This window comes from Chlorocebus sabaeus, chromosome 7 (genome assembly GCF_047675955.1).
Source record: "Chlorocebus sabaeus isolate Y175 chromosome 7, mChlSab1.0.hap1, whole genome shotgun sequence".
NCBI classification, from domain to species: Eukaryota; Metazoa; Chordata; class Mammalia; order Primates; family Cercopithecidae; genus Chlorocebus; species Chlorocebus sabaeus.
This window is the reverse complement of record NC_132910.1, coordinates 107,777,531-107,804,049: the sequence shown is the minus strand read 5'-3', so window position 1 is coordinate 107,804,049 and position 26,519 is coordinate 107,777,531. Positions and strand designations below refer to the sequence as shown.

General features: G+C 37.6%; 1 protein-coding gene across 3 annotated transcripts in view; it reads left to right on the top strand.

Annotated features, from left to right (window-relative positions):
- PDGFC (platelet derived growth factor C) overlaps positions 1-26,519 on the top strand; it is a 217,571-nt gene that overhangs the window by 28,057 nt on the left and 162,995 nt on the right. The window contains exon 1 of one of the 3 annotated variants that reach the window (XM_073017687.1): positions 4,548-4,576. The exons of the other annotated variants lie outside the window; for them this stretch is intronic. The gene's annotated coding sequence lies outside the window, so the exon portion shown is untranslated. Of the gene's footprint in view, positions 1-4,547; positions 4,577-26,519 lie in introns of those variants that run through there. 3 annotated transcript variants of the gene reach the window in all.

Here is a 26,519-nt window from a genome sequence, read left to right as displayed (position 1 = left end):
GTTTCACTGTGTCGCCCAGGCTGGAGTGCAGTGGCCCAAACTCGGCTCACTGCAAGCTCTGCCTCCCAGGTTCATGCCATTCTCCTGCCTCAGCCTCCCGAGTAGCTGGGACTGCAGGCACTGGCCACCACGCCCGGCTAATTTTTTGTATTTTTAGTAGAGACGGGGTTTCACCATGTTAGCCAGGATGGTCTCGATCTCCTGACCTCGTGACCCACCCGCCTGGGCCTCCCAAAGTGCTGCGATTACAGGTGTGAGCCACTGCACCCGGCCGCTTGGTCTGCTTAATAGATTTTAGTTTCTCTGGCCATCTTCTTGGCTAGATAGACTGAAAATGAATATAGGGGTTTCTGAAAACAAATTGGATAGAGTGAAAAAAAAAAAAAAACTTTTGATACAGGGAGGCCAATAAAACACTCCAGTGTAGCTCCACAGGAGAACATTTAAAGAGAGAGTTTTTGTGCCCTTATATTGGTGCTTGTCAGAGTTGAAAGTGCATTTGAATCCTTCTGGATCTTGTTAAAATGCAGATTCTGCATCAGTGGGCTTGGGGGTGGGGCCTGAGAGTCTGCATTTCTAATAATTTGATGTGGTGCTGATCCTGCTGGTCTGTGGACCACACTTTTACTAGCAAGGACGTATCAGAATAGATTTATGAAGAAGTACCATGGGAATTTAGAGTGAATAATATCAAGGTTGATACCAGTAAAATGGTTTAACAGAGCTTCTCAGAGATGACATGAGCTACATCATAGGTATTAATTCCCTGCCCAAGGCTGTATTTGCGTCATTTCAGATCTGTGCTGTTGATATATTGATATACCGGGGGTTGAGCCACACTTGAATTTTCTGTTACTCATTGGTAGGGGTTATCCTTAAATAGAAGTGAGTAGAGCATTTAAGCATTATTAGTTACATAGGTTCCTGGGCTATAGGGCACCAAGCACAGGTGTTTTCGAGGGAATTCACTCACTGAAAAGATAATCAGATTAAATGACTACTAATGCTCATTTTAACCTTGTGATAGGATGTTAAGTCACACATACTGTAGCCGAGAGGGATAATCTGAGATCTGTATGATATATGTCTAACACATACTACTAAGCAGAAATCTTAAGAATTCCTTAAGGGTTTTAAGAGGAGATTATTCATTGTATTCATAATCATTCATATCCGTTTGGTTGCTCTCTAATCACAATATTGCAATTATACATAATTATATATTGTGATTATACATGAAATTGCAATATAATTATAATTATGCATATATAATTACAATATAATAGTATTGTATATAATAATATGTAATTATATAATATTATACATGTATATTATATACATATATTCCTTTAATGTGTGTTAGGTCTCGGTGATTTGTGCACTTACTGTTTCTCAGAATTTTTCAAAATTTAGCCTATAAGTTACTAAGAAATGTAAATGGATAGGGCATGGTTATTGACACAAATACATTCTTCTTTTCCCCTCAATTTTCACACAGCTGTAGTGTTACTAGAAAAAAGTATCTATTTATGGGAAGTGTTTTTTTCTTCTCCTGTGGAATCTTAAAGGCTTATTTTCAAGTATTTCTAGAGCTGCCACCTGTTAAATTATAGTGATTCTATGCTTTGTAGATTTTTTTTTATCATGAAAGAAGATAAGCTAAAAAAATACATTCGATGTTGGAAAAATGTTACAGGCTTTTTGAATCCTGTTTGCGTTGAGCTCTTGGACCCTCCTCCCCTGGCCAGCCTTCTGGAGCGCCTGTGAGCACAAAGGAATGGCATGTATTTATACTTGTGTAAATAGGATCCTGTATGCTCTCCACTGAGAACATGCAGGCGGCCCTTTTATGGTCAACAAGGGGTTTTCCCTCTCGTCTTTAGGCAGACCACAGGGCTGCGTGCTCAAGAGTGTATTTTTGATACCATCCATCAGAATGCTTTCATAATCTGCCTCCCTTTTCTAAAATCTTGGAAATGACTTTGTTATACTTGCCTTTGTTCACTAATAGGTCATCCAGGAACTTATGAAGACTTTCGTGTAAAACGTCAAAAGTTCTTTTATTTTTTTTCAAAGACACCTCTGTTCCTGTTCAATTTTTAATTTATTAACAGGCTCTTCTTGCAAAATAGACCATGTCACCTTATTATTTTGATTATATATCTCAGTACACTCAGAATTGTTGGTATTCCTTCAAGGAGTGTATGATATTTTATTTTATCACGTAAGTAACTTCAAATTTTGTCTTTGATGAAATCTTACATATTCATATACCAAAAAGAAATTGTTAACTGGCCCAAAAGTTGAAAGAAGGTTAATGAGTGAGTAGTGCTGGGAAACAGCATTGAGCAAAGACATTATTTGGTATTTTCTTTTACCTTGGCATTTTAAAAATAGCGAATAATAGTAACATTGATTACAATAACATTATTTTAAAACTGATGCATTCTAGAAAATGATAAAGCTAATGATAAACCACCTTCTTTGTCTCAGCACAATATTCCTGTGAAAGCTGTTTGGATGTCCAGCTCTAAAATAAATGTTCTTTCTAAAATTACAGAATAAAGTTTGTTGAGAGGCAATAACCTTTCATGGCTGTTGCCCCTCATCCCGTGCAGTTTCTCATTGTAAGGGAGTATTTCATTTTCAATTATTTTCTGTAGATTGCTCAATTGCATGGGAAAAAATGTTAAATAGCATTATTTTTAAACTGTATACATTATGGAAGAACGCCCTCATTATCTTTCACTTACCTCACAGATCTCTATCTGTCCCTTCAGATTTCAGCTCAGTAATCACTTCGTATAATCTTCATTATTAATTCACAATTTAGTTTACAGATACTTATTGAACACTAACTATGTGCTAAGCCTTTGGTCTTTTGGGTCTTAAGAGTCCCTTATACCTGTGAAGACTGTTGAAGATGCCAAAGAGCTTTTGTTTGCATACATTATATCTGTTGATAGTTACCACAGTAGACATTAGAGAAAGTTCAAACATATTTATTTGTTATTCATTTAGAAATGGCAAGAATAAACACATTAACATATTTTATGAAAAAATATTTTCCAAAGTAAAAACAATTAGTGAGGAGTGTGGTATTGTTTTATAGTTTTGAAATCTGCTTATGTCTGGCTTATTTGAAGACAACTGAATTCTCTTATCTGTCTCTGCATTCAGTGATATCACACATTAGGTAGCCCTAGACAAACTTGACTGTACACTTATAAGAAAATGGGAGTGAAAAAGGCAAAACAAAACCCACCCCTTATTATTATTACGAAAATACTTTAGATCTTATGGACCCACAAAAGGGTATTCTGAACAGACACCCAGAGATTCCCAGACTGCACTTGGAGATCCTTAGACACTGGGTATCGATCAGTGTACAAAAAGGCACAGATCTCTTCTTTGAGGGCTTCTGTGTATTCTAATAGTACTAGGCAATTTCTCTTTTTAATAGTTTAATTTTCGCATGACAAGGTAGTGTCCAAAAACGTCAGGAACTTGTTTTTGGATCTCACTCATTGTTTTACATTTCTGATCTCCATTATTAAACATTTATTGAGTAAATAGATAAAATCAACTGTTCAGAGTGTTGAATATATATTTTATAATCTATATTTAGGGCATTTACTTTACTATTTAATAATATAGACAGGATTCCAAAATTTTAGAAAAGACTGGCTTGACTCTCTTTATTAAGTACTGTAATTTTTGAACTTTTTCAGGAGACTTGGAAATATGCAAGTACGTAGGAAGGAAAGGCTGATCTTGAAATTGGAAAACAGTTGATTTGATGTAATAACTAGGTAGATTTCAATACGGTTCTTTGACTTCAAACCAGTAGTTTGATTCTTTAAATGTGTATTTTTAGTAATTCACATTGTTGAGCAATTAAAGCCTTTCATATGTGAGTAATCTATTTGAATTATTGTTGATTGCTTCAGATATTCTGAGGAAATGAGAAAATCGGCTTTTTCCTTTGCATGTCTTTCTATGTAGGGAACAGTGCTTCTAGAAACTAGTGTTGCAGAGCAACTGCAATAGTTTACCAATTTCAGTGACTTCCTTTCCAGTAAGCTTCTGTTAACTTTATATACTGTAATCCCAAGTAGTTACGTTTCCATTTTTATGTTGCATTATGTCAACATGAGGCTGGTAGCAGTTTTTAAAGTTTTGTATTATCTGGGTAATATTTAAGGCATAAGGCTTGTAGAGGAAGGATCAGAGTTAGGAATAAATTAATACTTCTTAGGAGGGGGTGTTAATGTAATTTCTGCTGAGGACACGTTGATGTCAACTTGATTTTGAAGGACGTTTTATGTAACAAGCCACAATTTAAATATAAAACGATAAAACATTTTGTGCATATATTTCATTTGGCTGATAATACAAGTGTGATGTGAATTGCACATTGTCATTGAAATGAAAAATGTGTTTTCTTATATATAAGATTTGTATAGACTCATCTCTTTAAACCCACTTTTATGAGCCTAATTTTGTTTTTTAGGTTTATGAGAGAAAATCTACTAAGTGAGAATGGGGCCTTGCTGATGATAGGATTTTCTTTCATGTAAGGTTGAAATTGCCTGTTATTTCTTGTTTCTATATCTGACTCACCAAGTTATTTTTCTAGTGAATTCTCATTGTTCATGATGTCAGTATTACAAGTTTATGCACATATTATTGTATAATACAATGTAAGATAATACTTGGAACTAGAAAAAGATATAACTTTAAAGTGATGATCTAGTAACTACAGTAGAGCTTCAGGGTAGAGCTTGTCATACCATTAAGTCTAAAAAATGATATGTAAATTAAATAGCCAAAGTTCTTTAGTTAATTAATAATACAGGCCCAGCCTTTTTTCATCTAAATGCTGAGAGAGAAGCCATTATATTGTTTGGGTGAATTTATGGACAATACTGAATCAGAAATTCCAGACCCAAGGAGGGCTGTATTCTGTACTGGTTTTGACATCCTGTTAATAGGAATTCTGATGTTTGATGGGAATGTGGTTTTTACTCCAAGTTAATTTGGTTTTAAAATTTAATTTTTTTAATTTTTTTTTTTTTTTTTGAGACGGAGTCTCGCTCTGTCGCCCAGGCTGGAGTGCAGTGGCGCAATCTCGGCTCACTGCAAGCTCCGCCTCCCGGGTTCACGCCATTCTCCTACCTCAGCCTCCCCAGTAGCTGGGACTACAGGCGCCCGCCACTGCGCCCGGCTAATTTTTTTCTATTTTTTAGTAGAGACGGGGTTTCACCATGGTCTCGATCTCCTGACCTTGTGATCCACCCGCCTCGGCCTCCCAAAGTGCTGGGATTACAGGCGTGAGCCACCGCGCCCGGCCTAAAATTTAAAATGACTCTACCAATTTTAGTATTTAGATTATTTTTCTAAGGATTGAACAATATAAAATAAATTGTATTTATATTATTAATAGTTTACTTATATTATTTATAATTTTGTGCTATCATATAATAGCATGTTCATTAAGAAAGTATTAAATATACAGATCATAGATAACTTTTTGATTTTTTTCTTTTGAATAAAGTGCCTAAAATTCACTTTCAAATAACCACTTTTAGTATTTTCTTACACAGTTTTTATAACTTTTTATGTATGAATACTTATGTCTTTATTTTTTACAAACATGAAATTTTATATGTATGTTATTAAGTGTGCTTTTTAAACTCTGAATTTTGTCAATTTTTAAATATAAATATTAACTTGTTATTGACATGGTTCTTACAGTCTTTTAGATCATTTGATATTATAAAGAAATCTATGGAATGTTTCCTTCCCTCAAAAAATGTATCTGCAAGAAAATACATAAAGTTTTACGGGTCCCAGGACCATGAATCTCTGATTAAGAGCCATTGATCATGTCATCAGTTCTTAACTACTTCATAGATTCCAACTTAAGTTACACAACTTAAGTTTTATTTAATCAGCACCTTATGATTAGATTATAGGTTTTTTTTTTTTAATTTATCTCTTAGGATCTACTCTATAGTGAATATCTTGATATATACTTACCTTTTACATATCTTTGTATTTCTTTCTTTAGACTGATTTCCTAGAAGTTCAATGATTGGATCAAAATTTTACCTTTTTTTCCTAGTGTTTTGTGTGTGTGTGTGTGTGTGTGTGTGTGTGTGTATTTTAATACAATGATCTACTTAAAATTGTAAAAATGTGTCCTTTCATAAGAAATATATATATAAAAGTACTATTTCACCTAATTTGGCATAATTCTCCCAATCTTTGCCAAGCTGATACTACACAAATTTAATATATTAATTTAAATATATATATATAATTTAATAGGTTGTAAATGTATCCTATTAATATTAAGCACATTATTAAAATTGAGAAGAATTTTTAGTCCCTGTTTTTTTTTCTCTGTAATTTCTTCATTATTCTCTAAAGAACTTTATCTTAAAGTGTTTTTTTTTTTTTCCCACCATGAATCAAGTTGCTGCTAAAATACATTTATCTTTCAACCAATATTAGGGTTGTATTGTGTTGTGTAAACACAGGAAATATTTCAGACACTTTAGAAAATATGTGTTCACCATTTTCGGATAGGTGAATATGCCTTTCTTATTTATTTATTTATTTATTTATTTATTTATTTATTTATTGAGAAAGGTTTGGTTTTGTTGCCCAGGTTAGAGTGCAGTAGCACAATCATAGCTTACTGCAGCACCAACCTCCTGGTGCTCACGTGATCCTCCTACCTCAAGCCTCCTGAGTAGCTGGGACTACAAACTGCCACCATGCCCAGCTGATTTTTTGTATTCTTTGTAGAGATAGGGTTTCACTATTTTGCCCAGGCTGGTCTTGAACTCCTGGGCCCAAGCCATTTGCCCTCCTCTGCCTCCCAAATTGCTGGGGTTACCGGTGAGCCATCGCGCCTGACCACCTTTCTTATTTTTAATTATTCAAGTAATTTCTTTGAATCTTCACTTAGGGTTTCATTGTGGGGGTCTGCAGAAGAAATACCTCATATTGGGTTTGCAGTGGAAAGATAACAGGATTTTATCCAGCTCTAGACATAATTTTGTGCATTCGAATTATTGAGAAACAAGAATCGATGCTTTAAATGATGATGTTTCCAAGATTGTATCCTTGACACGTTCTCTTAGTATATCCTTTTCTTCAGAAATACCTTCTATGACTATGGCTTCAATAACCATGTATTTATTGATAATTTCAAATCTCTCTTTTCAGCACACACATCGCTTTTGTCATTCAGACTCATCTGTCTGTATGCCTGCGGTGCTGTCTATGTGGATGTTCCCTTAGTGCTTCAAGTTTGACGTGTTCAAAACTGATATTATTTCTCAACTCTTAAATTTGGTTCTGGTCATGAATTCCATTGCATAGAGCATAATATTTTTCATCAAATTGTTCACATCAGAAACCTGAGTCCCTCTTCTTTGTTCCTATTTTCAAATGTTTTCCAAGGTCTGTTTTTGCTACTTCCTTGACATATCTTAAGCATTCCTTTCAGTCCCCTCTGCTGCTTAGTTAAAGGCAATATGATAGTGTTCCCAATTACTGCAGTAACCTCTAATTTGTCATTCTTCTTCCATTCATCTACTCCATCCCATCCATCAACAATGCTGTCAGACATGTCAGTATTTTAAAATTCCTTCACAGCTCTGCTTTGAATTTGGATAAAAGTCAAGTTCCTTTGCATGACTTTCAAATATTTCCTCTTTTTCCAATTGCCTTTTCCTGATTCTTCTCTAGTGTTTCTTCTATCCTCCACTCTTCATCTACCTCCTGATCTAAATACATGGAGAAGAACAGAAAACTGAGTGCTGGGATTGCTGGTTCCAGAGAAAGAGTGGAAACTGTTGTTGTTGTTGTATTTTTTAAGACAAAGTAATCATTTATTAAACCAACTAATTGTATTATTTCCTCCCTCTCCCTTGCTTAGGAATGAGTTGAGAGGTGGAGGCCAAGGGGGAGAGAGATCTGAAGTGTGATAGAAATTTTCCTCTAAGGGTTTCCATTTCTCCCAATTGTGATCCATTCTTGAGATGCAGTCAAGGTGTGAAGTTTGAATACTCTCTGGGGAACAAGGTCCACCTCGTAGTACCTGAAGAAAGATACTTTTTGAAACTTATTATAATACAACGTTGGGCAGATACTGATTTCACTAAAAGACAGATCCAACTGTGATAGGACGTCATAGAGCTAGCAAGGAGCAAGGCGTTTTTAGTATTATATGACACCAACCAAAAAGAAGGCTTGTTTATATTTTAATATTAATCTCCAATGACCATAATATGAAGAGGAAAGATACTGATTTGTAATTACACCTTCACATGTATTTTCATTCTAGCAATTGTCAGCCTTTTTCCTCCCGTGTCTATGACTCCTAAATAGTATATAGATTTTATAAAATGTGCACTTGACATTTTAATTTCCTTGAGGGCAAGGACCTTGTATAGTTTTGTATTCATGTTATTTAACATAAGATCTAGCATATACAGTGTAGTCTCATTTTTCAGGGTATTTATAGTCTGTAAAGCCATTGCAAACACTGAATTAGTGAATGATGAAGTGTTGCTGCTATGGCTCTTGTAAGATTAGGTTCCTGCGAGTTCCTGTTCACAACATGTTCGTCAGCTGATCAATACAACCCTTATTTTATGTGTGTTTCTGTACAAAGACATCTTATTTAATATATAGTCATGTGCTGCATAACCTGTTTTGGTCAATGATGGACCACGTATATGACAATGATCTCATCAGATTTTAATGGAGCTGAACAATTCCTATTCCCTAGTGAGGTTGTAGCTGTTGTAATGTTGTAGTGCAGTGTATTACTCACATGTTTGTGGTGATGCTGGTGGAAACAAACCTGCTGCACTGCCATCCCTGTAAAAGTATAGGACATAACATTATGTATAGTGCGTAATACTTGATAAAGATAATGAATGACTGTGTTGCTGAGTTTTGTATTTGCTATATAATTTATTGTTATTTTAGAGTATATTCCTACTACTTATATTTAAAAAGTTAACTGTAGGTCAGGCATGGTGGCTCACGCCTGTAATGGTAGCACTTAGGGAGGCCGAGGCAGGCGGATCACGAGGTCAAGAGATTGAGACCATTCTGGCCAACATGGTGAAACCCCGTCTCTACTAAAAATGCAAAAATTAGCTGGGTGTGGAGGTGCGCACCTGTAGTCCCAGCCACTCGGGAGGCTGAGGCAGGAGAGAATCACTTGACCCCAGGAAGTAGAGGTTGTAGTGATCCGAGATCGTGCCACTGCACTCCAGCCTGCTGACAGAACAAGACTCTTTCTGAAACAAACAAACAAACAAAAACAAAAAGAAATGTTAACTGTAAGACCCCCTCAGGTATGTTTTTAGGAGGGATTCCAGAAGAAGGCATTATTATCATAGGAGATGACAGCTCCATGCCTTAAAACTTTCCAGTGGGATAAGATGTGGAGGTGGAAGACAGTGGTATTGATGGTCCCGACCCTGTGAAGGCCTAGGCTAATGGGTATGTTTGTGTCTTCTCTTTTTCATTAACAAAGTTTAAAGGTAAAACGAAATAAAAAATTTTGAAATTAGAAACAAGCGTCTAGAATATGGATATAAAGAAATAAAATACTTTTGTGTAGTTGTGCAATGTGTATTTTAAACTAAATGTTATTGCAAAAGAGTCAAAAAGTTTAAAAACTTAAAAAGTTTATAAAGTAAAAAGTTACAGTAAGCGAAGGCTAATATATTATGGAAGAAAGTAAAATATTTAACAAATTTAGTGTAGCCTAAGATTTTAACTTTTACAGATTCTACAAAAGTGTACAGTAATGTGCTAGGCTTTCACATTCACTCACCACTCACTCATTGACTCACAGCGACCCCCAGTCTTGTAAACTCTGTTCATAGTAGGAACTCTATACAGATGTACCATTTTAAATCTTTTATATTGTATTTTTGCTGTACCTTTTCTATGTTTAGATATATAATACTTACCGTTGTATTACAATTGCCTACAGTTTTCAGTACAGTAACATGCTTGAGAGGTTTGTAGCCTGGGAGCAGTAGGCTATAGTACGTGGCCTGTGTGTGCAATAGGCCGTACCATTTAGGTTTGTTTAAGCATGCTCTGTGATGTTAGCACAATGACAAAATTGCCGAAAGACACATTTCTCAGAATATATCCCAGTTGTTAAGTGACTCATGACTGTATATTGGTGATTCATTAACATTAAGCACAAGGCACTATAATTCATGCCTGAAGGAAGCTTATCTAACACACATATTTTCTCTGTAAAGTCATGTGTTAGTTCATTTTCACACTGCTATTAATACAAAGAACTACCTGAGACTGGGTAATTTATAAAGGAGAGAGATTTAATTGACTCACTGTTCCACATGGCTGGGGAAGCCTCAGGAAACTTACAATTATGGTGGAAGACAAAAGGTGAAAGGCGAAGAGGAAGCAAGGCACGTCTTACTTGGTGGTAGGAGAGAGAGAGGTGGGGGAAGTGCTACACTTTTAAACCATCAGGTCTTGTGAGAACTCATTCTCTATCGCAAGAATAGCGTGAGGGAAACTGCTCTTATGATCCGATCACCTCCCACTGGGTCCCTCCCTTCATACCTGGGAGTTAGAATTTGAGATAAGATTAGGGTTGGGACACAGAGCCAAATATCAAGGCACATCATAGCCTGTGTCAAAGAACACTAGACAGCACTTCAGCACTATGCTTTGGGAAATTTTAAACAGCAAAATTACCGAATAATAGCAAAAAATTGAGAACAACCTAGCACTAAATATACTGGAGAAAGGATGCTTGTTTACAGCTTGTTTAGGAGTTGGAACAAGAAGGCAGAGCATATCTTTGCTCCACCTCAGCTGTGAACAGCATCATCTTGGGTGACTCAAAGTTTTGTGCTGCTCTGTGTCTGTGCATGTCTGCCAATGACCACAAAAGATGCAGTGTATTGATTTTGGGGTTGCAAAATAATTGTAGCCAGTAGGTGAATTCACCAATATGGAATCCACAAATAATTAGGATCTATTGTAGTAAATTTGGATATTTTATTAAATACGTGAGCAGCATTTCATTTCACTTTATGACAAGAATATACAGCTAATAGCTACTGATATCTACTGTGGGACCGCATTTCATTAGATTTCCTTCATTTAGGTCTTTAAAGAACCCTGTGAATTAGCTGACATTCTTGTACAGGTGAGACAACCCAGATTCAGAGAAGGCGTGGAATTTGCCCAAGGTCTGGTGGGCAGGGAGCGGCAGAGACTAGATTCTCAACGGACAAGCCTGCCTCTACCATGTGATGATTATTAACTTTCATCCCATACTTTTTTTTTACTTCACTCTTTGAACACAAATAGAGTGTGTTGTTCCTGAGTTTATACTTCCTTTAAATATGTAAAGTAAATATTATGCTTGCTTTAATTGCTGAAAGGTAAATTCAAGTGTATTCATTTAGAAAGTTAAAAAAATCCCTTAAACGTGTAAATTATAGGAAATGTGAAGATGAATTAGACTCATGATCGAAACAGAGCACATTAAATGTTCTTAATAATAGATTAAATTAGCATTACATTAGTAAGTAAATATCCATCTCTTACCTCTTTTGTTTATATATTTTCTAAATCTATGAGCTATTTTTACCTCTAATCGTATACTATAAACGTCAGGGTTAGTATTGCAGATGCTTTTTAAATGTAATATATTTCTTATGAGTAATGTATAGAACAATTTTCAAAAGAAAGAAGGCTTTAAAATAAAAAAAGGTAAAAGTACATTTCACTACCTGAGTTTTCTGTTCAATACATGTAGTTTAACAAAAAAAAAAAAAAAAAACAAAAAAAAAAAACTCCTGTAAATGAAGTGTTTAAAATCCATGGAAAGATATGTTCCACTGTAAGTATAAACCATAATTCTGAATAAATATCTCCACTTCAGTTTAAGAGGATAGTTAACATAGCAAATGTCTGGGTGGTCCACAGTTTCATGAAACTGGAGCATTCTAGGGAGTAGGGGCCAGTAAACTTCATTTCTAATATTAACAGCCTTGCTTTTGTCTATTGTCTTGGCCTCAGTTCTCCCAGCTTTAATAAACAGTTAAGGTGTGATGCTCTTGAAGATTACTGTGGGTCGTTTTTCTTGGATAGTTATGAAAGAGAATCACTATTGACTCACCTCCCCCATAGGCCAGCCCTGTGATTGTCAAGTGTTCCAAAGCACATGCAATAACCAAAGACGTGAATGCGATCCTGGGTGACTTAAGCCTTCATGGATCTTTGACTATAATTTAAGTTTCCTTCCCAGTAGAAATATAATACTCTTTGTCCTGTAGCTTGGAGGCATTCTTAACAATCTTTTTATTGTCGCTGTTATCTTTTCAGAAGCTCTACATTAGCCTTCCGAAGGTAAGCCAAAAAAGTTTTAATAACAGGAAATACCTACCATTTTGCCCCTAATACAAAAGAATTCATGTTTATCGGTTTCAAATTCTGGAAGGTCAGGATTCTGAGGCTGTCACATCTTTTGCTTTCACAATTTTTTGTCAGTTTTGTCTATTCAGGATGATTTTGCTGCATTCCACACTTGGCTGACTACCCCTATCCCCTCGGCCCCTACCTCCAACAATAGGTAGCGAGAAAAATAAGTTAAAATACAGTTATGGGATTACTGGACAGGGAAATTAAAACCAATAATAAGATTATAAGGGAAAGCAAGTGAGGCTGAATTTCATATATAAACCTAGATTTATACATTTTAAACCTAAATTCTTTTATTTTTATTTTTTTTTCGAGACAGAGTTTCACTCTGCCACCCAGACTGGAGTGCAGTGGCGTGATCTTGGCTCACTGCAACCTCCGCCTTCCTGGTTCAAGCAACCCTCCTGCCTCAGCCTTCTGAGTAGCTGGGATTACAGGCATGCACCACCACGCCCGGCTAATTTTTGTTCTTTTAGTAGAGATGGGGTTTCACCATGTTGGCCAGGCTGGTCTTGAACTCCTGACCTCAGGTTATCTGCCCACCTTGGCCTCCCAAAGTGGTGGGATTACAGGCGTGAGCCACTGCGCCTGGCCTAAACCTAGATTCTTAATAATTGTCTTGAGTATAAGGAGTCTCAGCTTTATAATGGGATTTCATTTCTGTTTTCAATTACGTAGTTGTTGTGGAAATGCCTTATTGAATGAAATGTCTTTTAAGATAGTGTAAACAATTCATTCTCCACATTGGTCCCCACCAAAAAAATGTGATACTAGGATTTGCTAGCCTACAGATCCTACAGATTGATTAAGCTCAAAATCTTACTGCGGTCTTTGGATATCCTTTCAGTTCCTCAGATTTGATGATGTTTGCCTGATTTTGCACATGCTCTTCCCACTGCCTGAAATTATTTTTACACAGGTCTGCCTGGAAAAATCATATAACAATAAGGACAAACTACATAGGAGTTTGTGAATTAAATCTACTTTTGAACAAAATTATTTCTTCAATGTGGATTTCTTAAGATCTGTGTACAATGTATGCAAGTTACCCAGTATTCACACAATGACATATAAGGGAGATGAAAATTAAAGTATGCTTTTAAGAAGTTAGAAACATGTGAGTCCAATGACAAATCAATCCAGTTAAGTCAACCAGTTCATTTAGTTTAAATCCAGAATTGAATGGCAATCCATTTGGTGGTGTAACATCTGGCATATCACCATGTGTGACCCAAAGATTTTTTTTTTTTTTTTTTTTTAACATTTCTACTTGTGTGGGCCTTTGAGCAGGGCCGCACACTTCTCAGGACACTACAAGTTCTGGCCTGTCAACACAGGCATCTTGAAAGGACCATTTGAAAGTAGGAGAGGTAACTTGTGAAATCAAATATTTAAGAATGTTATCAACTATTTCTAATATCCCTAAGTCACTAAAGGATAAATAGCCAGAGAATATTTTCCACTCTATTCTGCATATAGATTGAGTGCTGTCTCCCTCTTTTCTTATTAGCTGACCTGAGTTAACCCTTACTGAACAGTAAATCATTCACTGAAGGAAGAAGAGGGGAAGAGGAAACATTTTGTCTCTTTGGATAACTCTTTTGTGTTTTGGTATATTCCGGAAGGCTGTAAGAAGAGAGATTTCATGTGCAGATTCCATGAGCAAAACGAGTTTTGTTTTTTAAAACAGAGAGTAGTTCTGTTATTTTATTGGCCTTTTTTTTTTTTTTTTTTTTTTGCTATGAATGTTGATTTTATGAACTATGAAAATGGTCATTATAAGATATGCCACTTTTCTCCCTTTTATTTCCTTTCTTTTTTCTTCCCAACTAATATCTCACATAGATAGTTTGGGATATAGAATGCATTTTTTTTTCTGTAATTTCTAAGGTTTGAACACATGCTGTTAAAGTTTCTTTACAAGTATGTAGATATTTGAATATTTGATTAAGACATTGTAGTACTTTTATTATTGTTGAGTCATTTCCCAAAAAGTTGACTGATTTGTATATTCTATCTTTTTACTGGTTGCTATTTTGCACAATTTTTCTTGTAAAACTGTTTCCAAATTGAGATCTCAGCCTATTTCAGAGTATTTAAATAGCAAGGGTGTTACTGCTTCTTTGACTGTTTCTCCCAGCTGACCCTCCTACATTGCCCCTTATGGATTCATGTATAGCAGTTGTTTCTAAGTATTCCTTCTATTTGGAAGAGTTCGTGCATACTCTTTATCATTTCTTTGACCGTTGTATTTTATTATTTTGCTTGGCTCCCATGTGAGTACAATCATGTATTGTTAACAGACAGTTCTCTTAAGAACCACCATCATAGAGATAAACAGTCCTTCAGTAACTATAAACTTTATTCTTAGGATAACCAATATGAGAAAAAGTGGAATCTCTTGTAAGCAATGTTTTCCGAAAGTCTATTATGGCTAAATTCTGTTCTTCAGGAGCTGTATACTAAACAGTCTTTAACACCATAAAAGGATGTTTCTCATAGTCTCTTAAAAATGATAAAAAGAAACTGAAGCAATGGATTTAAATTCAGGGATTTCTAGAGACAAGTCTGGAGCATGGACTGGGGTGCAATATCTCTTTATGATTGATGCATCTGCCAATTCCCTCCGTTTGCCATTCAGGCCTCAGCCATTCTTCCTAGCAGCAGATACCCTGGTATTTTACTGTTCATCCAGCTATTCTGAGCCTGTGTTTCACCTATGCCTTACCCAGCTCAGGTCTTTTTCATTTCTTTTATCCTGATGCAGTAACTAGTAATCCTACAGTTGCAGATCCAAGTGCAATGCATGAATTTTCAATCTTTAAGCTTAAAATCAGGTGGAGCTGCAGTCCCAGCTACTTGCAAGGCTTGGGTGGGAGGATCTCTTGAGCCCAGGAGTTCAAGACCAGTGTGGGCATCATAGCAAGACCCATCTCTTAAAAAAAATCGTATAGATGGATAGATGAATGGGTGCTCTTAAATGACCTACTGATAAGGTTTAGCTCTGTATCCACACCCAAATCTCATCTTGAATTGTATTCCCATAATTCCCATGTGTTGTGGGAGGGGCCTGGTGGGAGATAATTTAAATCGTGGGGGCGATTTCCCCCATACTGTTCTCTTGGTAGTAAATAAGTCTCATGAGATCTGATGGTTTTATCAGAGTTTCCGCTTTTGCATCTTTCTAATTTTTCTCTTGCTGCCACCATGTAAGAAGTGCCTTTCACCTCCCACCATGATTCTGAGGCCTCCTCAGCCATGTGGAACTGTAAGTCCAATTAAACCTCTTTTTCTTCCCAGTGTCGGGTATGTCTTTATCAGCAGCATGAAAATGGATTAATACAATAAATTGGTACCAGTAGAGTGGGGCATTGCTGAAAAGATACCCAAAAATGTGGAAGTGACTTTGGAACTGGGTAACAGGCAGAGATTGGAACAGTTTGGAGGGCTCAGAAGAAGGTAGGAAAATGTGGGTAAGTTTGGGACTCCCTAGAGACTCATTGAATGGTTTGGCCAAAATGCTGATAATGATATGGACAATGAAATCCAGGCTGAGGTGGTCTCAGAGATGAGGAACTTGTTGGGAACTGGAGCAAAGGTGACTCTTGTTATGTTTTAGCAAAGAGACTGCAGCGTTTTGCCCCTTCCTTAGAGATTTGGGCAACTTTGAACTTGAGAGAGATGATTCAGGGTATCTTGTGGAAGAAATTTCTAAGCTGCAAAGCATTCAAGAGGTGACTTCGGTGCTGTTAAAAGCATTCCATTTTAAAAGGAAAACAGCATAAAAGTTCTGAGAATTTGCAGCCTGACAATGCAGTAGAAAAGAAAAACCCATTTTTTGAGGAGGAGTTCAAGCTGACTGCAGAAATTTGCATGAGTAATGAGGACCGATGTTAACCTTAAGACAATGGAAAAATGTCTCCAGGGCATGTCATAGGTCTTCATCTCAGCCCCTTCCATCATAGACCTGGAAACCTAGGAGGAAAAAATGGTTTCCTGGGCCAGGTCCAGTGTCCCTGTGCTGTGTGCAGCCTAGGGGCTTGGTGCCCTGCTTCCCAGCCACTCTGGCCACTGCTAAAAGGGGCCAAGGTACAACTTGTCCCATGGTTTCAGAAGGTGCAAGCCCCAAACGTTGCAGCTTCCACATGGATTTGTTCCTGCAGGTACGCAGAAGCCAAAACTTGAGGTTTGGGAACCTCCACCTAGATTTCAGAAGATGTATGGAAACACCTGGGTATCCAGGCAGAAGTTTGCTGCAGGGGCCAGGCTCTCATGGAGAGCCTCTGCTAGGGCAGTGTGGAAGAGAAATGTGGGGTCAGAGCCCCCACACAGAGTCCGTACTGGGACACAACCTAGTGGAGCTGTGAGAAGAGGGCCACTGTCCTCCAGACCCTGGAATGCTAAATCCCCTGACAGCTTGCACCAGGTGCCTGAAAAAGCCACAGGCACTCAATGCCAGCCCACAAAGGCAGCCAGGAAGGAGGCTGTACCCTGCAAAGCACAGGGACAGAGCTGCACAAGACCAGGGGAACCTACCTCTTGGCATCAATGTGGCCTGTATGTGAGACATGGAGTCAAAGGAGATCATTTTGTAGCTTTAAAATTTGACTACCCAGTGGATTTTGGACATGCATGGGGCTGGTAGCCTCTTTGTTTTGGCCAATTTCCCCCATTTGGAATTTTGTTCCAAATGTTGCTGGAAGGCAACATTCAATGAAAATAGGAGTGCCTGTCCTCACAGAAGTCTGAGGGAAGAGGTCCGAGGGAAGTGGAGCCCTTGCCAGGGACCCTGCCCTTCTCTACTCAGTACTTCCCTGCTCCCCTCCTGTATCACTTTTATGGTTTTGTCAAGTGAAAATAATCTTTTTCCTGAGTTTTCTTGGTTCTATCATGGTCAGTCTTTAACCTTTAAGGGTCATTAAGATCCTAAGCACTTAGGAATGAGGATTCATATATGATAGGTCATTAATATCCCACAGCTTCCAGCATAATGCACTAAATGGATTTGATATTAAATAAGTAGTCATTGAATGAACAAACAAAAGAATGAATTAGCTGTAGTGATTACTGTCATACAACAAAAGATTATTGACATTAGTCAATAGTTAAGTGTAGTGGATCTCTCTCTCTCTTTTTTTTTTTTTTGAGACAGATCTTACTTTATCCCAGACTGGAGTGCAGAGGTATGGTCATGGCTTTCTGCTGCCTTGACCTTCCCAGGCTCAGGTGATCCTCCCACCTCAACCTCCTGAGCAGCTGGGATTACAGGCATGTGCCACCACATCTGGCTCATTTTTGTATTTTTTGTAGAGACAGGGTTTCACCCTGTTGCCCAGGCTGGTCTCAAACTACTGAGCTCAGGCAATCTACCCTCCTCGACCTCCCAAAGCATTGGAGTTACAGACATAAGCCCTCATGCCCAGCCCCCGTCTCTCTCTCTCTCTCTCTCTCTCTCTCTCTCTTTATATATATATATATATATATACATACTGCCTCTAGGACACTGCATCCAATCTCTTGCCTTCACATACTGTATATATGTAGATGACCTCCATGTGTCTATATCTAGAGTTCTGATGTTTCTTTCTAGTTCCAAACCTGTGTAATTATCTATCTGCTGAGATCTCATAGGCATCTTAATTTCAGCGTGACCAAAACAAACTCTTCATTTTCTTTCCTCAAATGTGCTTTTCCCCTATACTTCTGCCACCTTAAAGGTACCCCCCAGTACCATGTGCAGAGTTGCTAATGAAGAAAGTCGCAGTGGTTCTGTATCTGCCCTGATTGCATCCCAGTTCATCAACAAGCCAGTGAGCTTCCTTCACGTTGACTACCACCACCACCACTCCACCGCAGTAGCATCCTGAGCATCCTGAATTGCTTGCTTCCGCTTGTGATTGCCGCTCTTCACTTGGACCAGAGTAGTCTTTAAAAAAAATGCATGTAAGAGCCTGTCCAGCCTTTCTTACCCTGGTTTCTGAAGCCTTTTGTGATCTGGCCTTTACCTGCTTTACTGACAAGATTATATACTAGTTTTTGCCTTTGCCCATACAGTTCTGTCCAACTGGCTTTTCCTCCCTGTAAGTACATGGAGCTCCAGCTTGTCTGGCATGTTTTTCAGTCCATCCTGTTTTGAACAGTTTCTTTAGCCTGGAAACTTTTATCCCTGATTCTTCTTTCCATTTAGATTCCAGCATAAAGTTCTTCTCCTTCCTGAAGCCTCCTGCAGACCCAGCCCTATATGCTGCCCTGAGTCTTTCACAGTGTGAGGGCAGCTGCCAGCATCTACATTTCTTTGCCTGCATCCTGTCTCTTCCTGACTTGAGGCTCTTTTTGCTGCCAGCAGAGCAGACTTTACTGGGGAATCCTTCTCCCCTTTTAGTTCTGAACTAGTGACCAGTAGTATTTGCTGTGTAACTATCCCAGAGCTTCCCCACCCCTTAGGTGCATAGCTCAGAAGTGTGTCCCCGAACCTTCTCAGTGGGATTTACTGAAATTGCTCACGGTGGTGGTTGTTCATAATAAGGGACCCTTCATGGGTCACTTCATTTCATTACCCTGTTTTTACTGACTGATGTTTCTTCCACCTCCCTAAGAAACTTTTTGCATTTTAATCTTGTCGCAAGATCTACTTCTAGGGGAATCAAAATTAAGACACCTTCTGTGACCACTAAAGGAGCTACCTTGTCTTTTTCACATCACACCATTTTAGTTCTCTGCATTTTCCATCAACATTTTCCTTGTTACTTTAGATGCAATTTATTTAAAAACAGTTTTTCCCACTGCATTTTAAGAACTAGGAAAACAGGGTATTTTTCTTACTTTAGTATGTCCAATAACTAAAAGAGTGCCTTATATATTACAGGTGTTCAAGAAATGATTGATGAATAAGTAGGTAAATGATTTTACACAGATTGAAAGGACCTGATTTCAAGAATATAAATTGTAGATTGAAACCATTCAACTGCCCACGAATAAACACTTGACTGTGTGCTAAAGAAATTTTAATTTTTATATGTAGTGCTTTGCAGAGAACAAAAGTTCTTAGCTATTCATTTGGCCAACATATATTGAGTGGCTCCTCTGTGAATTTTAGGCTAGGCTGCTTTGCTGGGGTAGTATATTAAGCAGGGATTTAAATGAATTAAGAATAATATTTGAACTGATGTAGCTTGTCAGAAGAGAGGCCATTTCTTTTCAGGAATAGACATCAGCAATTCCTAGTGGCAGTCTTTTTTACTATTTCCTTCCCCACGACACACAACTGTCTTCCCATTGGTGGCTCTGATTCCCCCAAACCCAAATATCCCTGTTTACTGCTCTTCTGTCTTCTTTTTCAGCACTACGAGCTGTATAAGTGCAAGAATGGATTTTTTTTTTTTTGGACCATCTCTTTGTCGCCAGTTCCTTACATGTATTAGTAAATGATGAATAGATATTTTCTGACTGATATGATGTTATGTCTCTTGGAGCATGGGTTTACGTGTTGCATTATCCAGTTTTGGGAATTTTATAGGTTAGTTTTATGAGCAACTAGTAACAAATGTTTGTCACTCTAATGATACTGAATGGGATTTAGAAAAATAATCTTTGCTTTTATATTTCATTTTAAAAGATGGCTTGATGAAAATGGCTTTTGAGTTTTCTTTGCAACTGCCTCTTTCTTTACAAATTAATTGCCTTCTACAGATTTCCTTTAGTTTTAGTAATTAGAATTGTTTTGAAGTAATTAGTAACCACAACCAGTCCTGGTTTTCTATATCTATTCATTGACTACAATTGAATATTGTGGCTGTTTTCTCTTTATTGTTTTTGAGTTAGTTCTCTTAAGCTATTTCTTTTAAGGCTGAAAGGCTGGAGATGTGAATGATGAAAAAGAAGTAGCTATGCCAGGACCGGAGGCAGACACATCTAGGCAGAGGGGATAGGAAGCACCAAGGCCCTGCGTGAGGACCAGGTCAGCCTGGTAAAGGAGCAGCAAGAAGGCCTGGGTGGCTGCAAAGGGATCCAGTAGGACAGAGTGGATCAACTGGAGAAGCTAGCAAGGGGCCTGATTCCACAGCACAGCTTTACAGGTCATGAAGAGCAGTTTGGACTATATGCTGAGAAGACTCTGGAAGATTCTGCAGGGAAATAAAGCAATCTGATTTATTTAAAAATATAATCTGACTTTTGTGGAGAGACTATATAACATGTGGGCAATCATAAAAATCTAGAGTAAAAGGGGTCAATTAGGAAGTTATTAAGTGATTTAGGAAGAGAAGGTGATGACTTGTATCAGGGCAGTAGTGGTCAGGTGAAGGGAATTGCTTGGCACTTTTCTTACTGTCAGAGTAACTACAATGTATCCTCTTTCACAGTGTCATCCATTCTTTGTTTTTCTTCTTTTTTGACCCAACTTACTAGTACTCCTCTGCTTCCCGGATCTCTTCACTGGCTCATGTGGGACACCCGCTGACCCCCAACCCAAGAGCATCCCATGAAGATTTAAGCTGTGTTCACCATTATCTCCTATGAATATTGCCTCCACCTTCTTGTATTAATTGGCTCACTTCTATTGCAGTTCATTCTCCCACCTCTCTGCAGGTAAACTTACAGTCACAGTCGTAAATGCCCAAGGATACTTCCTACCTTCCTGAAAAGCATGAGTCTTTTGAGGTCTGTGCCATTTTGTCATACTAGCGGGCGCTCTGCCCTTGCTCTTGATGTCATTGTAAGACTTATCACACCATATGTTAATTGTATGCTACTTTGTAATATTTATAGTATATTAAAACTTGTAAGCTGGAGCTGGGTACATTTTGTCCAGGATTGTATTCTCAATGCCTGCTATGGTACTTAGCATATGTTAGCCATTGAATAAATAGATGAATGAATGTTTCCATGTTTGGGCGGAGGATGTTATAAAACAAAAGATTATGTCCATCCCAATTCAGTACAGATGAACAGTGTTTAGCTGAATGCATACTTTGTGCAGGAACTGAATTAGGAACCAGATACACGCACGCACACACACACACACACGCACACTATGAATCCCTGTGAAATAGTTACAACACTACAGGCCCCTGTCTTCTTTGCTCCTTACAATGTATTTGTAAATATCCCTCATTGTAATGATTTTCATCTTCTGATTTCTCACTAGGCTAAAGCTCCCTGAGCGGTGGGGTTTGGGCCATGTTCATCACAGTTGTCTCCCTACCTAATATTTGCACAATTAAGCAGTTTATTGCGTCGATCACTGCACTGGGACTATAAGGAAATACTAGTGTGTGTGTAGTCAGTGTGAATGAGAAGTGTGTGGGAATAGCTGCTGAGGAGGGAAGAATATTGACAAGGCAGCTTATATGTGGGGGAAATATCAACCAAGGAAATGCAAATCAGTAGAAACAGTTATCTGTGTTTGTTTGGACGTCACTTTTCTTCCTTTGTACAATGGAGGGGATTGAACTAGATGGACTCAAAAGATTCTTCAGTTCTAATAGACCATGATTTTTGCTCAGAGTGGTAATATTACTCAGCTAAGAGCTTCGTTGTAAAGGTGTCATACTGAAAACATATTTCTGTGTCTTGGCTTGATCACTCAGAGGAAAAAAAAAAACCCCATTCAGCATTTGTCTTTCTTATCAACCCTCTCTCCTCTCTTTCTACTTTTCTTTTGTTTCCTTTCTTTTCTCCTTCTCCTCCTCCTTTTAGTAAACTTACAGTCACCAGATTTTCTGGATGTCTGAAATCACATTCTCTTAATAACCAAATACATCCCAACTCATTTGTTATGGGAAGTTCAACACCGTTCTCAGTATTTTTTGAGGCTGGGGTGTGGGTACTTTTTCTCTGATTATCTGTTGTTCTGAATACATGATTATACCTTGATTAGATTCTGATCACCACCACTTCTCTCCCTGCCATCCTTAATTCTGTAGCGTTGTTTCACGCATGCGGCAGTTCCTTTCTTTTCTACTGGCAGAAAGCATTTATAGATCTTAATTGCAGTCTTAGGGATACATAAGGAGAAGACTTAGCACAACATGGGAAGAAAACAACTTAAAATTGCTTAGGAATCTTAAAATTTTTTGACTGCTGCCTTATAGAGACCGTCTTATTGGTTGTCTTATTCTTTTGGTCCAGCTTCTAGTCATATTCATAGCATTCGAGAGGTTCATTCTCAGTTACAATCCATTTTTCATCTCCACTTCTACCTGTCTCCTCAGAGTTACAAATTTTTTTACTTTATTATGCAGTGAAATTTAACTTTCAATCTGTAACAACTAGGCTCCACCTACCTTGGCATATTCAAAACTGTTCATTATATTTCCCAAACAAAAGAACCATCTACCAAACCATGCACTTTTAGAACGAGAGAAAAGTAGAAAGGTTGGCAATTACAGTTTTTATTTAGGCTGGGCAGAGCAAATTCTTAGACATAACTATTCGCAACCCACAGGACAAACTACTGTGTGTGTGTGTGTGTGTGTGTGTATGTGTATATGTGTGTGTGTTTTCTTTTCCTGTCAAGCTTTTCTAAACCAGAATTTGTATATTCTCAAAGGATACTTTCTTAGATTTTTTTTTCTTTTCACTGGGGACATCTGCTATTTCAGTTATTTAAAAAATTATCTTGAAACTAAAGACATTTTATTGAGGCAGTGCAGAGGTTGGGAGAGAGGATCGACTTTGGAGGCAGACTCATCTTTGTTCACATCCCCATATACCATTTGTAGTATTTGGTCTGTAGTGTCAATGGCTTTCATCTGTAGAAATGGTGGTATTAATGGCTACCTCACAGAGCTGTTAAATGGAGAAAATAAGACAATGTTTATAGGCTGGGGCCATTTTTCTATGTAATGCATTTCTTAGATGTAATGACAATTCAAAACGACTAGTTGATGATAGGCTTTGTGTTGGTACGTTTTGTGTTGCTATAAAGGAATACTTGAGACTGAGTAATTTAGAAAGAAAAGGGGTTTATTTGGCCTACAGTTGTACAGGCTGCACAAGCATGATGCTGGTATCTGTTCAGTTTCTGGTGAGGCCTTCAGGAAACTTAAAATCATGAATTATGGCGAAAGGATAAGGGGGAGCCGGCATGTCACATGGGGAGAGGGGAGCAAGATGGATGGGAGCAATATGGAGTGGGGGAGGCGCCAGGCTCTTTTAGATCTGACATGAACTATAGAGTGAGGACTCACTCATTACTGGAGGAAGGGCACCAATCCATTCGTGAGGGACTGACCCTCATGACCCAAACCCCTCCCACTAGACCACACTTCCAACATTGGGGATCACATTGTAACATGGGATTTAGAGGGGACAAATATACAAACTGTATCAGGCTTGTATGTTAATAAGGACAGCTCTGTTCCTAGAAAGCTAAAATATTTTGAAATTCCAATTATGTTTCATACAGGTAACTGTCCAAATTATTACTGTCTTGTCACTATCAAAATGACTACAGGAAGTCATAGTGGATGTGTCAGGGGCAAACAGCTTCTCTGTATCCATATCCCCAGAGATGCTAAGGACATCTAGGCGAGCCTTCTCTCTGGTCCTCAGCTTCTTGTATCCTCTGTGCTGGTCAAAACCAAGTTAGGCAATTGCTTGAAGGGTATAGAAAAATTTGATAAGCAGGTCTGATAAACAGGATGATGAAGATGAATAGGATAAACTGCATATGGGGAATTGAACCAGACTCTCACTTATGCTGTCTGGTTTCTTTCTCTGGAGTAACTCTCCCTCTTCAGTTGGGAGTATCAGAAGACTTTCAGATAAGTTGTTTATACTGCCCCATTTCTATATCATCAAATTCTCTACTCAGATTAAGATTATGAAGCTGAGGGTCATTTAGGAAAGTTGGGGATCATCTGTGTGTAAAGTGCATGCATTTTCCTGTATTCAGTTGTCAGTTTTTCTTTTTAAATTTATAATAAGATTAGTGAGAAAAGATGATTTTTAAGCCCAACCTGCTTTAAAGATAATGCTGTGCTTCACTTTATTCAGATATCCTTCTATAAATAACTATCAACTACAATATGCTACCAACTTGTATTGCTTATATCAGATGGAATATGTATTTGGAAAGAAGTAAACTAAACATTGTCAACATTTTTATAGATCTGAAAAGAGGACATTTAATAGTGTTGGCAGCCTGTTCATGCTTGGTAAATTGTGTTGTGAAATCACTGACTTTTTGGCATTAGCTTTATTATAGTACAGTATCATTAAATACAATACCAAAAACCATTATCAACTGTACATTCAAAGCAAATTCTTTTTGGGAAATTGGATGATACTATTTTCGAGAACTTATTTTACCTTTCAAGGATGTACAGTCTAATAAATTAGCGTAAAAATATTGATAAACCTTTAAGGAAGCAGTCCCTGACCTTTTAGGCACCAGGGACCAGTTTCACAGAAGACAGCTGTGGGGAGAATGGTTTTGAAATGAAACTGTTCCACCTCAGATCATCAGGCATTAGAGTCTCATAAGGAGCACACAACCTATATCCGTTGCATGTGCAGTTGACAATAGGGTCATGTTCCTATGAGAATCTAATGCTGCCACTGATCTGACCGGAGGCGGAGCTCAGGCAGTAATGCTCACTGGCCCGCTGCTCACCTCCTGCTGGGTGGCCTGGTTCCTATCAGGCCAAGGACTGGTACCAGTCTGCAGCCAGTGGTTGGGGACCCCTGATTTAAGGGACATGGTCTATAGCTATAACCTTTCTAATTCCCCATTTCACCATTATTTCTTCTAAAGAGATAGCAGAAGCTTTTCACATCCTATTTGTTGCCTATCTTTAGTGTTAAAATAATTGACTTCTTACAGTAAATCTCCCAAGAATAGTTACTTGTTTTTTATGGGAGTATGGAGGAAAATTATACTGAGTGAGAATTTAATTTAAAACTTTTTTGAAATTTGTGAGACAAGGAATAGTTATTTTTAAAGAGGTATATAAGAATAACCAAATTTGAAGAGTGTTCCTGAGACAAAAATATAATGACATGTATTTAATTATGATTTGAAAATGATGTGGTAGAAGCAGTGTCAGCTTTGTAAAGTATTAGGTTGGTGCAAAAGTAGTTGCACCAAGTAATGACTTTTTGTACCAACCTAAATAGATGAAGATCCAGAACAAAATGCACTTAAGTATGCATCTAAAATTCAAAAAAAGCATTTTTCCTCACAAGTGTAATTTAATTTGATCTGAAAAATTTAAAAAGTCTTCTGAAGGTTGAAACAGATAAGTGGTTTAGAGTATGAATCTATGTGAACAACTAATGAAAATAAAATATTATTATTTATAGTTTGTACAAAGTTGTCCTTTAGCATCCTAGAAGTTTGAAAGCTTAAAAACTTTGCATATTAGCAAATTATTCTGTTGACTGTAATTCATGTATATTAGGTGATTAAAATTGGATTAAATTAATTTGTTAAAGAATTTGCAAAATAAACATTTCACTAACCCAGAAGACAATGGATGGTGGGCACAATGGAAATGTTTAATAGGCCAAATTTAACATACTGATTCTATAATCTGCCCAATAAAATGAATGTCTCAGTCACTGTTCAGTTCCAAGGATAAGTCCCATGTGGGGATTGTTTTTCTGTAACAAGATTTTACTTACTGGTAAGGCTGCTGCTTGTGACAGGGAAAGGCTTTATCACAGTGGGAAATCATACAAATCATAACCAAGACAAATTTGTTTCCTTGAGATGGTGGTAGCTGGATAAAGCCCATCTGCCATATCTCAAAAGTTCATGAAGGCAAAGGAAAATGTCCCATAGAATTATGAATACGTTTTCTAGGGCTGTGTTGGGGATAGACTTGCCATATGTGATAAAATGTGAAGAGTGACCTTTGGGATGGTTTCTAGTAATATTTTTTTACCCAAAGAATCATTTAATCAGTTCCCCAGTGGGTTGAGTGATGAATAAATAGTATTTAAAATCGATCTTGAAGGCTGTCTGTCAAGACTGATCTCTTATTGGGCCCATACCATAGGTT